The 13,959-nt window shown below is 30.9% G+C and overlaps 1 pseudogene; it reads left to right on the top strand.

The window, feature by feature from the left end:
- The first annotated feature begins 2,284 nt into the window (after positions 1 to 2,284).
- On the top strand, positions 2,285 to 5,460 carry LOC145192677 (uncharacterized; annotated as a pseudogene).
- The last annotated feature ends 8,499 nt before the right edge of the window (positions 5,461 to 13,959 follow it).

Genomic DNA, 13,959 nt, shown 5'->3' with positions numbered 1-13,959 from the left:
AATTAAATAAAAGTAAATAATTTTTTTTAATCTAAATAAACAAAAAAAACTATAAAAAACAAAAAAAAACACAAAAAAAACATGTTTTTTTTGCAACTCTAATTAATATAATATAAATGTATAAAATAATTTATTACTATAACCAAAAAAGAGTGTATAAATAAAAATAAATAAAAGAAAGGTTTAATCTGTTAAAAAAATGATTTGTTTACATTAGTTATACTTATACTTTTATTAGTTTGTTTTATTTAATGTTATGAATTATTTATATTGGTTTCTAAAAACATGGTATTCCAAGGTTTAACTCAAGCATTAACTTATAATGCTGGCAAGTTGCGACTTGCAGCTGAACATAAAAGTGACACAAATATTTTATTGGAAATAGGTAGCAATGAGCAATGCTTTTCTAGAGATTGTTCTGCTATTGAAGTATGTTATCACACACGTTGCTACAAAAGATATGTATGATGTGTTCAAAGTGACAATGTTACAAAATCAACAACTTCAAGAACTCTCATTTGTAAAGATTCATATGATTTATTCTGCAAAGAAGTAGTTATAAATCGTTTGTGTAAAGAAAGTGAAATATTTACCATGTCACGTTTATACCAGATATTTCTGCGATATATTAAAAGTAATGAGGGCATAGATGCATCTTCTTATAGAAAATATAGATTTAAAGAGCGACTACGTAAAGATTATCCAGATATATTATTCCATAGGCGTGAAACAAGAAATAAAAGTGAAATTGTTTTACATCACAAGCTTTCAGCTGGAAAAATTGCAGAAAACATGATTTCGAGTGATGATACAGTAACGACTGAATCAAATAGTGACACGGATGAATTAGTTAAGAAATCTGTTCATTACGAAAATGATTTGTTAAATATGTATAAAAGTGCTGTAAGTTTACATAATGAAATCCAAAATTGTGAATCATTTGAGTATGAATGGCCACCAACAGCAAATGACTTTAATTTACAAAATTGCAAAAAAATGGTTACAATTAATCTATTTAATCACTTATGTTGGATGTTAGGATTTTCTAATACAGTTCCTGTTCATAACACATACATTTTGTTATCAAAGGAAAAGGAACAATGTGTTTTGAATATTGCACAGGATATAATCTATGCTGCATCAAGCGGTCAAAAACAGACAGTAAAATCTTTAGCTCTTGGAATGGCAACTCGTCAAATCACAGGTTCAAAAGAAATGATTGACATTTTAAATGGGTTTGGACATTCTGCATCCTATGATACGATAGTCAGACATGACACTGCATTAGCAACTTTAAATTCTACTACAGATCATGTGGTCCCTGCAGAACTGATTCCTTGTGTTCCTACAACATTAGTTTATGATAATCAAGATTATAGTGAAGAAACAAGGAATAGAAAAGGTCAAACACATGTAGCAGCCGGTATATCTATACAGAGAGCTTCTGATACTTTAGTTGGAGCTGGCAATAAACCAAAAATTAGCAGAGTTGAGCGTTCATTTAAATGGGATACAAATGACCTACCTATTTTCAATCTCGGAAATAGAATATCTCCATCTTTAAAGGATGCATTGTCAGATATTAATATCACAGAGTTGTTTTATCAACCTTTAGTAATAGCTGCTCGAAAAATCGATTTAGCTTACAATTTGTGTAAGTTGTCACAACTAAAATTGACATTTTTTTTACCTGATTGGACGGGATTTAACACAAAAATCTCACCTGTTATACCTACACTTTCTAAAATAACTTATCTTCCTATTATCGATAACCCTATTACTGAACTTAGTATAATAAATGAAATTTTACACCAAGGCATTGTTATTGCAGATAAACTAAATCTTCGGTATATAACAATGGTGTTTGATGAAGGTGTTTATTCAAAGATACAGCAAATTAGGTGGAAAAGTGAGGAATACAAAGATAGAATCATTGTTAGACTTGGAGAATTTCACACCATTATGTCTTACTGTAGCATTATTGGGAAAAGATTCAAAGATTCAGGATTAGAAGTTGTTTATTTAATTCAGGTATAGATATTTTTTCACTTTTTTTTACATTTCTATTTAATATAAACATTGTTATTTTGCATTGGACCCTTTCACTTAAATATCTAGATTGTGAATTCTAGAATCTAGAGTGAAAAATGCTCTTTCCTCTTGTTGTTGTACTTCTTTAAATAAACTATACATTAGATAAGCCATTTTTGTTAAATAGAAAACTGGAAAAATAATGAGATGTTTAGAGCACAATAGAGTTAGGAAGGATGTATTAAAATAATAGATGTCACCTGTATAAATATATATGTTTAATCTTGCACTGTAATTTATTATAATTATATTGCATTGTAATTTATGTCTAAAAATGTTTAAGATGTATTTAAGTTTAGAAAATTCAAACTATCATTTATTTTTTTGATTTTAGCAAATCTTGGTGTTATCTGATATTATATCAAGTGGATCAATTAACGGAGTGATTTCAGGTCGTAAGTACAACAGGTGCATACGTGCTTACAAGATTTTATTTGAAGCATTAGAGAGCATCCGATTTTCAAGTTTTCTCGAATGTTCATCAATTGAGCATGATGAAAATATAAATTTTATTGCATACATGGCTAAATCTTTTCCATCTGTAGATTTTCTTCAACATGTAGAAAGCCAACAAAATAACATACTTTTTAAAAATTATAATGAGTGGATAATGGATTGGAGCAAAAAAAGTGCAACTTTTTCATTCTGGTCTTCATTCATAGAAATGGTTCAACTTCTTCTAATTTTTGTTAGGGCAACACGTACAAATGATTGGAAACTTCATGTCTCTGTGGTTCGTTCTATGTTGCCATGGTTCTTTGCATATGATCGCACTAATTATCAACGTTATTTGACTGCATATTGGCTTGAAATGATTGCCCTTGAGAAAACAAATCCAGGTATTTTTTTTTTGTTGTTGACTGATGTGATTCATTCTATATTATTTTATTGTAGTGTATCAAAAGTTTTAATCAAGCCTTAAGTTTAAGTTTAAAAACTTGATTAAAACACACAAAAAACTAAATATACAATAAATTGAAAGATGAGTTTTCTGCATTTCTTTAATACTCTTAAGTGTATTACTATACATACAGACTAGAATTGAAATATTTGTATAACAGAAACATATTATAGAAAAAAGGAAAAAACATATTTCTTTTCTTGTAAAGGAGCTGAAGAACAACTTGTACAAAACTGGACTGTTCAGCGTCAGGATAAGTATGGGTTTTCATCAGTTCCTTGTGATCAAACAATTGAACAGACATTTAATCGTGATTGCAAAACAAAAGGTGGTGTTATTGGGTTTACATTGAATAAGAATGCTCACCAAAGATGGATATTAGGTCAATCTCATAGATCACAAATTACTGCACACTGCAAAGAGTTAGCTGGAATTCAACAACACCAGAGGTTAGATTTTTTAAATATATTTTTGACTTTTTACAAAAGATTATACATATATTCTTTTGCAAAGTACTTTTGGTGAATAGAATTAAATTTGTTTAATAAATTGCTTTTACTTGTCAAAAGTCAAAGTTTTGTAGCTTCATTTTTTGTTTTGCTTTATTGTTGCCCCTATCTTATATTTCTAGGTATCGTAAAGATCTGGACACCACATCCATAAGAAACCATAATGAAATTCTAATGGAAGTAATTTCTACAATTAATAATATGGTGAATCCTTTCATTACGTTTCCATCAAGCGAACTCATTCAAATATCCAGTGGAAGAGTGGCATCTTGTGATGTTAAAAATGATTTGCAAGAAGCTGTTGTTAAAGGGGAATTTGAGTTACAAAACTTTGTAAGAGATAAAATTGCTTGTGAATCACCAGAAATATTTACAACATTGAAACGACAAAACCTGAAAACATTTTCATCACTGAAATCAAGCTTTGAAACAAAAAATTCAAAAGGTCAAATAACTTCCTTGAAGGCAAACAGAAATACATTTGCGCGTCTTTTCCTCATTGGACAAAATAAATCTATTAATTCCAAAGATATCCTATATCATTTATAATTAATAAGTTATAAATTTTCAAAAATAGTTCTTTGTTTTATAAATCTTACAAATTAATTTTTTTTGTTACAGGTTGTCTCAGTGCATATCCTTTGTCTATTGCTGGCTCTGACTGTACTTTTGTTAAGTCTCCAAAATCAAAACTGCTCCACGAATTAGAAAAAAAGACCAATGATCCAATAACCGATTCAGTTCCAGAGGAAAACCCCCTAATTTTAGATGCTATGGCAATTCTGCATGGGCTTGTTGATATCCCAGATTCGTATGGAGAGGTTGCCGACTTAGTTTTAAAAATTGTTATTCAACAAGCTCATTACTATAAATCATCTAGAGTAGATTTTGTTTCTGATCGCTATCCTTTGCAGAGTATAAAATATGCGGAACATTGTAAAAGATCAACAGAAAGCGACGTTTTGATCATTATCTATAACAAAGATCAAAAAGTACACAGACCTTGGAAAAATTTCATGTCTAATGGAAAGAATAAGGAGACTTTTATTTCCTTTTTGTTTAATTGTTGGAAAGAAATTAATCCTATTTTGATTAATGGGCTGGATTTATATTTCACATACGAAGATAAGTGTTATAGATTTACTTCTTTTGACAGTGAACTTGTGGTAGTGGAAGTAAATGATTTGAAATGCGATCACGAAGAAGCTGATACTAGACTTATGCTACATGTGCAACATGCTTCCAATACGAAGCAGAACATTATTGTTAAGTCCTCTGACAGATGTGTTTGTTTTATGTACTTTTGTAAAATGTTTGTTACCAAAAATTGATCTGTACTTTTGGACTGGACAACGCAACCTTCAGCGAATTATTTCCATAAATAATGTTGTTCATTATTGGAGTACTCAAACTTGCCTTTCTTTACCAGGATTCCACGCCTTTACTGCTTGCGATTTTACTAGTGCGTTTTTTGGGAAAGGGAAAGTTTCGCTACTAAAGCTGATGCAAAGTAATGTAATATTTTTGGAAGCTTTTAGCGATTTGGGTAACAATTCGTTTGCAAAAGAAAAAACATCTAGTGCGCTTAAAAAGTTTATCTGCTACGCATATGGTGAACGGAATACCGTTGATGTAAACGAAGCTCGTTATCAACTCTTTAGGAAAGGAAAGTACGGAGAAGAATTTATGCCTCCCAATAATGATGCCCTTGATAATCACATTAATCGGGCTAACTATGTGGCTTACATGTGGAAAAGATGCTTGACGCAGTGGATTAATAATATGAGCCCAGTTGGTAATGGCTGGCAAATTACTAATGGTCAGATAAATATTTTATGGCTAAAGAACCCACTAGTGTCTGATGTAATTCTTGATATTGTTAGCTGTAGTTGCAAAAGTGGATGCAAAACAGACCAATGTTCTTGCCATCGAGGAAGTTTAAATTGCTCAGAACTTTGAAAATGTACTAATTGCGAAAATAAGAAAAAGAATTCAGATGAAAACACTGATTCGGATATCAGTGGCATAGAAAGCGAAAATGAAAGTGACAACAATGTAAATTCTTTCGAAGATAGCTTTTAAATGAGGGGGGTGGGTGTAAAATATATATCCTTTGTCTTTTTTTTTTTTTTTTTTTTACCTATTTACCTATTATAACTCAATATTTGTATGTATAGTGATTACAAATGAAAATTTATATTGTTTTTCTTAAAATAGTTTGTTTGTGCAACATGCCGCCCCCCTTCCTTTGACCCTCCTTGTTTCTCAACGAGTATTTCATTGTGTCATCAGGTTAAAGCTGTAAACATTTTTTTTTTACAACAAAATAGTTGTAATTTAGCTTTTAGAAAGGTTAAAAGTTAGGCACTAAGTATGAGCAACGAAACTTAATTTCTAGCCACATTTAGAGATACCTGCATACGGCCTAACTCAAAAAGTACCTAAATCGATAGAGATCGCTCACGATTTTAAAAAGTTGCATCTAGACATTTTCTACTTCAGCAAAGTATCGAGGCTATTTATGCAATTTTACCCTCTAATTTACCTATATTAGCGCAAAGGAATTCATTTACTTCAATTCGAGCATTTAAAGAAGAATATTATGTTATGTTTTTTTTTTTTTTTCTTTTATGCAGCCTAACATTTATTTCGTCTATATTTTATAATACGATTAACTTACATTTTAAGTTGCCTTTTAAAGTTTAGTGTTGTCAAGCTAAATAATCTAATCTTAAAAGAGGAAAACTGCGTTAACTTTTCTCAGAAAAAGAATTCAAAAACTACCTTAAACATAAGCTAGATTAAAAAGAGGAAAACTATGCTAACTCTTGTTTGAAAAAATATTCAAAAAGTATCTTAAACAAAAGCTAGACTTAAGAGAGGAAAGGTGCACTAACTCTTATTTGAAAATATATTCAAAAAGTACCTTAAATTTAAGCAAGATTTGAAAGAGGAAAACTATCCTAACTGTTTTTTAAAAAAATATGCAAAAAGCACCTTAAGAATAAACTAGACTTAAAAGAGAAATGCTGCGCTAACTCTTCTATAAAAATATATTCAAAAAGTACCTCAATCGATAGAGCTAGCACATGAGTTTCAAAATTTGCACCTAGTCATCCATTTCTTTTTCATCAAAGTAGCGAGACTTTTCATACACATTTATTGTCTAATTTAACTCTATTTGCGCAAATGGTTTTCGTTTATTTCAATGTAAACATTTACAAAAGAATATTTTGTTAAAGATTATGCTGCAGTAGCTGTGTAAAAAAATTTCTGGTGCCCTTTTCTTAAGAAAAAGCAACTAAGAGACATGTGCGCCGAAAAAAATCCAAATCACGAATCACTAACTCAATATGCAAAAAGAACGAGCTTTAAAATCTCTTTATAGAAAACAGTTAGTATGTTAGGCAATGCAGTTTTTGTTTTTATGCAGCCCAACTTCTGTTTCATCTATATAATCTTTTAAGTTTCTCTTATATTTTATCTTGCCTTTTTGAGTTTTGTGATGTCAAGCTACATAAGCTGAGCTTAAAAGAGGAAAACTACGCTAACTTTTCTTTGAAAAAAGTATTCAAAAAGTACCTTAAACCCAGCGACGATGCACTTAAACAAAAGAAACAGAAGTGAACTTAAAATGCTCTTTTTAGACAATAGCTTTTGGCATGGAATTATTTTTTTAATGCGACCTTCTTATTCGTTTTTCCTATATTTTATTTTATGTTTATCTTCTAATTTCTTTTATCTTTATGAGGTTTGTGTTTTTTTTTTTTTATCTCAAGGCATATTTTTAAAAAGACATTTTGTGAAACTTTTTTTACAAGCGCTTTTTGTAAAGATTTAACGCTCTTACTACATTGTAACGTCACGAAAAGGATTTTATTCTGTTCAAATATTTATTACAATTTAGAGTGTTAAATAAAATTTCAGAGTTAGTTACAGAAACGACCTAAAGCGCCTGTTACGTAAAGTTAAACGAAATAAATAGATAAAAAACCATCATTTCAAAAAAAAGCAAAAAAAAAAAGAGAAGAAATAGAAATTGGGGAAAAGGAAAATTAGGGCTGTTCCTAATCCTCCAGTTTCAAACTAGGCAAATCTGAGAGGCTATTTGATTAAGTACCGTTGGTAGTAGTATCGCACGTAAGAGACTTCTAAAACTCTAATTATTAATTCCTTGAATGAAGAGATGACTCCATACTCACTAACGAGGTTGTCCTAAGCCATCCGTTCTCAAACTAAGCAAAACAGTGAAGTTATTTGATTAAGTATCGTAGTTTGCTGATTTGCACGTGCACCATTGCCGAAACTGTGATGCTTGGTTCCATGATTAGATTGAAGAAGCTTACTCATCGCCGTTGTTTTTCCTAGCTGTCCGTTGTTATGTATAGCAATTCAGTAGTTCTGTTTTGCAATTCATTTTCTGTTTAAGTATCATCGATGGTGGTGTCGTGCATGCAAACTATCCGAAACTCTGATGCTTGTTATTCTTGAATGGAGAGATGAGCTTATCCTTTAGGTGACTTTTAAAACTGCAGTAACTAGTGCTTTGAATGGAAAGACGAACTAATTCATTACAGAGAAGGTTGTTCCCGGCCATTCGTTAACATATTAAGCAGCAGTATAGCGAAGCTGTTTATTTTAGGTTTTATTTAGATGGTGTGTTTTCAAGGTAAATGCGTAGTCTTATGAAATTAAAAGAAATTATTGTTAAAACGGATTCTCTTCTTACGAATGTGCACTCTAAGCGTTTATAAGCTTTTGTTGTTTCCAGAAATAACTAAATTAAGCATTCGATGGTGATACAGGACTGATGGCCACGTTCGGATTTTCGAGTGAAAAGAAGTCGCATTCGGTAACCGGTCGGCTTTCGACGCAAAACAACTTGTACACTCGTCCAACGTCCAGTGACTAACTGTTGCAACGAGAAAGTTAGCTTTATTTGTCGTGCAGATTGTCCACTTTGACGTAAAATGCTACAAATTTGACGTATTTTCTCTAATATTTAAGTTTGTAGTTCTATATTATAAACTTATTAAAACGCATGTATTTCACACAAGAATATAGAACAATAACAAACTATTTAATGTCAAACTTCATAAAAAACTCTTAATATCTACTATGTCCTCCTTTTGCCTTAATCACAGCCGATATTCGCCGGGGAATAGATTCATACAAATTAGTTATAAATTCCTGGGTTATGTTGTGCCATTCTCTTTGAAGTACTTCAAAACATTCTTCAGCATTTCGGGGAGCATGTTCAACTTTCTTTCTGTCCAGGTAATCCCATATATGCTCAATTATATTCAAATCTGGACTCTGGGGAGGCCAGGTCATCAATTCTAGTACTCCTTCCTCTGCCATTTTATTTAAATAATTTTTTGCCACTCGGGAACAATGTTATGGGTCATTGTCCTGCTGCAGAATAAAATTATGACCTACTAGTCTCATTCCGGATGATACAGCATGGTGCCTTAGGATATCCACGTAACTTTCCCCGGTGAGTCGCCCCTCTATTTTGATCAAATCACGTACTCCAGATGAAGATAAACAGCCCCAAACTTGTAAAGAGCCTCCTCCGTGTTTAATGGTAGGGTTTAAACACTCGGGCTCATAGGCTTCTCCAATTCTTCTTCGAACATATTGGCGTCTTTTTGTTCCAAAAATTTCGAATTTGGACTCATCGGCGTACAGAACCCGATTAAACTTTTCTTGGGCCCAATCTTCGTGTTGTTTCGCATATTTAAGTCGTTTTTCTTTATTACCACGCCGTAATAATGGTTTTCGAATTGCAACACACCCTCTTAATCCCGATTTGAGTAGGTGTCGTCGAATACAGGAAGAGCTGACATTTTTCCCAGTTGCTGTATTAATGTCCTTTGCCAACTCGGTTGATGTTTTTTTTCTATTTATTAAAGAAAAATTTTTTTAAATATTTATTGTCGTCTTTTGCTAGCTTAGGAGATCTACCACTTTTCTTTCTATCTTCGAGGGAGCCAGTTTCTCTAAACTTTTTAATGATTTCTGTAACGGCAGTCTTTGAATATCCTGTTTTGGACGAAATTTGGCGCTGCAAATAACCTTCTTCGTAAAGCATAATAACTTTTTGTCTCTCTTTTAAAGATACTTTACCCTTTTAATTAATCTAAAAATGCAAACTTAACAATTAAAAATGAAAACTAATATATATTATTTATCTAAAAATGCATATTAATAACTTTGTTTAACTATTTTTAATGATTTGTCTAACTATGTTCATAAAAAATAAAAATTTTTTAAAAATGTACCAAAACCCATAACTAATGTACTAAATTCAATCTATCACTGCACTTTATAATGTCAAAAACAAAAAATGAAGGAGTATGAACCCGAATCACTATAAACCAGTTTATTTTTATTTCTTATTTAGATGAACGCTTGGTGGGTGATTATTATGACACATCGTTTTAATAAATAAACAAACAAATCCCTCATGTTCTCTCATCAATTTTGTTTATTTATTCAAAACAATATACTCTTTCAACTTTTCTTGTATATTATTAAACTCAAGTACGCTTTAAAATAATTACATAGGAAAAAAATTGTAAATACGTCTAATTATGGAAGTGGTCTAAAACATATTCACAGTACTGTACATATATATATACGTATATAAATATATATATATACATATATATATGTATATATATGTATATATATATGCATACATACATACATACATATATATATGTATATATATATACATATATATATGTATATATATGTATATATATATGCATACATACATATATATATGTATATATATACATATATATATGTATATATATATGCATACATATATATATATGTATATATGTATATATATATATTAGGGTGGTAGTCAAAAATTAAATGTTCAGATTTTGTCTGGGACAATCTCTAGTCCTGTTCCTATTGATCTCATGAACTCATGTGCAAAATTTCATAAAAATATTCTTTCATTAAAGGGTGCCACATGCCAACTGATAAAACCACATGTACGCGATAGAAAAGATAGCCGTGTAAATTAATGTGTTGTTGAATATTATTGAAATCTTTAAATAAATTTTTTTATCTGTAAATCCATTTTGAACACAACCAGATGTCTTTTCAATGAGGTGTACTCTTTTTTTGAGAATCTGACCAGTTGTTAAATTTATCAACTAATTAATGTTCTGTATATGAAAAATATTTATAAATTTCCAAATACAGATAAAAAAAACAGAAATTTTACTTCATAGCATTTTTAGAAATTTGTTACATTCAAATAGTTAAATTTTTATAGTGCTTAAATATTAATTACTTAGCTGCAGCCCACTTACTTATTTTTTCTATCCCAGAATTCCTTGTAACTTGCCACCCAATCGCCATTTTGTATGTTTATCACTATCAGACTACCAAATTAATTATTTTAACTAAAATTTTTCATTTTTAACATTTTTGCAGTGGAATATCTCAATTGTGAAAAGTCAGTCGTGACAGATATGAAGACGGTATATCAGATCCTGAAACAGCTTTAGTTTTTAACAGCAACAGAGAAATGATGAAAGAAGCTATTGATTTCATTCAAAACTGCTTGCTGACAGAGAACCAGCCTCGTGATGATTATAGGGAACTTTTAGAACTGTCTTTGATCTACCTGGGTCATATTCCTCCTCGCGGGGTTCATTTTATGGCTCCTGGGGCTATGCATCGGGCCAGATGGATAGCCATGGCTATTTATTCAATCAAAATTTTTCTCTTCAGATCCCAATTTCGCATGACAAAGCGTGAAATAAATTTATCACGTTTCTTGAATATTTTTGTCTGCTTTGTCTATCTCAACTCATGGTTTACTGCTTCGCTGTCCATTCAAGCTCCACTGAATGATCTCATGTGCCTTAAACGACTCACACAATTCAGGACAATAAATTTAAATGTTGCAAATGTAGCGATAAAGGCATTGTCTCGTCATATGTGGTACCTCAGTGAGGAACTGATTGCCTTTAGTTTTTTTGATGATCGTGTTGATGCAGCTACAAAATACGAGATGGTAAATGCAATGAAAACAAAAACTGGAAATGGAATTCCTGCAAAACGTGTTCAACTACGTGAAAACAACATTTCATCATCAGAGCTTGCTGATTTCATTAACTCGAACACCATGAGGTTTTTTGTTATACTGGGCATCTCAACTTCTTGGCTCGAATTGGATTCATCTTTGCGGAACGAGGACCAAGTTTTTATTGCAGCTAAGCATTTTGTAGCCGGTTTGAGCGTTGTGAATGACAGAGCAGAGAGAGGAGTTGCTCTTATCCAAGACTTTAACCAAATTCTAACAAAAGATGAAGGACAAAAGCAAGCACTTCTCCATGTTGTGTCTGAGCATCGAAAACAGTTTCCAGATGCCAAGAAATCCACTGTTGTTAAACAGGACTAAATAGTCATTTTTCCATTCAAAACAAAATGAAAAACTAAAATGGTATTGAAATTATAGTTATTTTTTCATGGTTTTCAATGTTCAATACTTTGTTATTTAAAAACTTTTGAATTAAAATAGTTTATGTAGAAAAAATTTTTTAAAGTGCTTACAGCCATTAGCGTCAACCTTTGTGAAACTTTCAACCCCGTGTGGCACCCCTTAATGATGAAATATCCTTCTCAAATTTTGCACATAAGTTTGTTATGCTAAAAGGAACAAAAATAGAGGTTGTCCCATCAATTTACTTTGAAAAAGTTTTTTGAGCACCACCCTAATATATATGTATATATATGTATATATATATATGCATACATACATATATATATATATACATACATACATATACATATATATATATATATATATATATATATATATATATATATATATATATATATATATATATATATATATATATATATTCTAATGATATTTTGTATGATAAAGTTCGGGATAATGTGTGTGCGTGTGTGTATGAATTTATAAAACAAGAAAGATATATTTTTAAAAATAATACTCTTTTTATTTAGAATAAAAAATATGGTTAATAATTGCTCAGTCTACAACTGTAAAAGCAGATTTGATAAAAGTTGTTGAATTTCTTTTCACAGATTCCCTTTAAATGATGAAATTCTTTGTAAAAAATGGGCAGCGACAGCTTAATGTTTACAAATTACACCAAGTAAATGTAGTAGAATCTGCAGTAAACATTTTAGGTTAGAAGATTTTGAGTGCCAAGAGAATGAAAAACGTGTTCTGAAAAAAAATGTTGTGCCTTCAGTATTTGACTTCCATTTATTATTGAACAAAAATAACAAGCGAAATCAGCTATATAATGATGATACATCACACATTAAAAAAACATATTGTTCTACCTCGAATATAGAGGTAACAGAGCCTGACCCTAACCCTGAAATTACAAATACTATTAAAAAAAAAATACTTGAACAAAATTCTCCAAAAAAACTATTACTTAAAAAAAAAGATTAAAATATTAAAACAACAGCTTAAACGAAAAGATAACAAAATTGCTTCACTTAGCAAAGTTATTCAAAAATTAGAGAAAAAAATTATTTCCATTGATGTTGCAGAATTACTTGAGAACAACTTCTCTGGGTTGACAAGAGAGCTTTTGAAATCTGAATTAAAAAATAGAGGCAAAAAAAAAAAAAGGAGTATAGATACTCTGAAGAAGTTAAAAAATTTGCCTTAACACTGCACTTTTATTCCCCAAGAGCATATGAATTTGTTAAATCTACATTCTCAATACCTGCCGTAAGCTCACTTTCAAACTGGACATCATCTGTAGATTGTTCGCCTGGGTTTTTTGGAGATGTTTTCAAATTTTTACAAAATAAGACCTTTGAGGACTCATCATACAAAGAATGCGCATTAATATTTGATTCTATGCATATCAGGGCTGCTCTGCGGTATGATGTTACTAGATCATATGAAGGTTTTGCTAGTTTTGGAAAAAATATTCTAGCATATGACCAAGATAAATTAGCAACAGAAGCACTAGCTTTTATGGTTGTCGGATTGAAAGGCCATTGGAAATGTCCTATAGGCTGCATATTGTGTGATAAAATTTCCTCAACAGATTTAAGTTGCTTAATTAAAAATGCTTTAGATTTATGCGCTACTCATAACCTGAATGTTTGGAGTATAACATGTGATGGACTTATTTCCAACTTTAATGCTATGAAGAATCTTGGGTGTTCATTTGGAAGTAAAATTATAGAGATACATATTAGTTTTCCCCATCCTGAATATGACCATCCTATATATTATATCCCTGATCCTTGTCATATGCTTAAATTAGCTCGAAACGCTTTGTGTAGTATCGGTATCATTGTTGATGAACAAAATCGATATATTAAGTGGGATCATATTAAAGCATTGCATAAACTGCAAGAATTAGAAGGATTTAAGTTTGCAAATAAACTTGGCAATTACCACATTGACTTTCACAGACATAAAAT

The sequence above is a fragment of the Hydra viridissima genome, unplaced genomic scaffold (assembly GCF_058129835.1).
Source record: "Hydra viridissima isolate aposymbiotic clone 2 unplaced genomic scaffold, HvirCarnegie_v1 scaffold_1, whole genome shotgun sequence".
Taxonomy (NCBI): Eukaryota; Metazoa; Cnidaria; class Hydrozoa; order Anthoathecata; family Hydridae; genus Hydra; species Hydra viridissima.
This window is presented reverse-complemented; position numbering and strand designations above follow the sequence as displayed.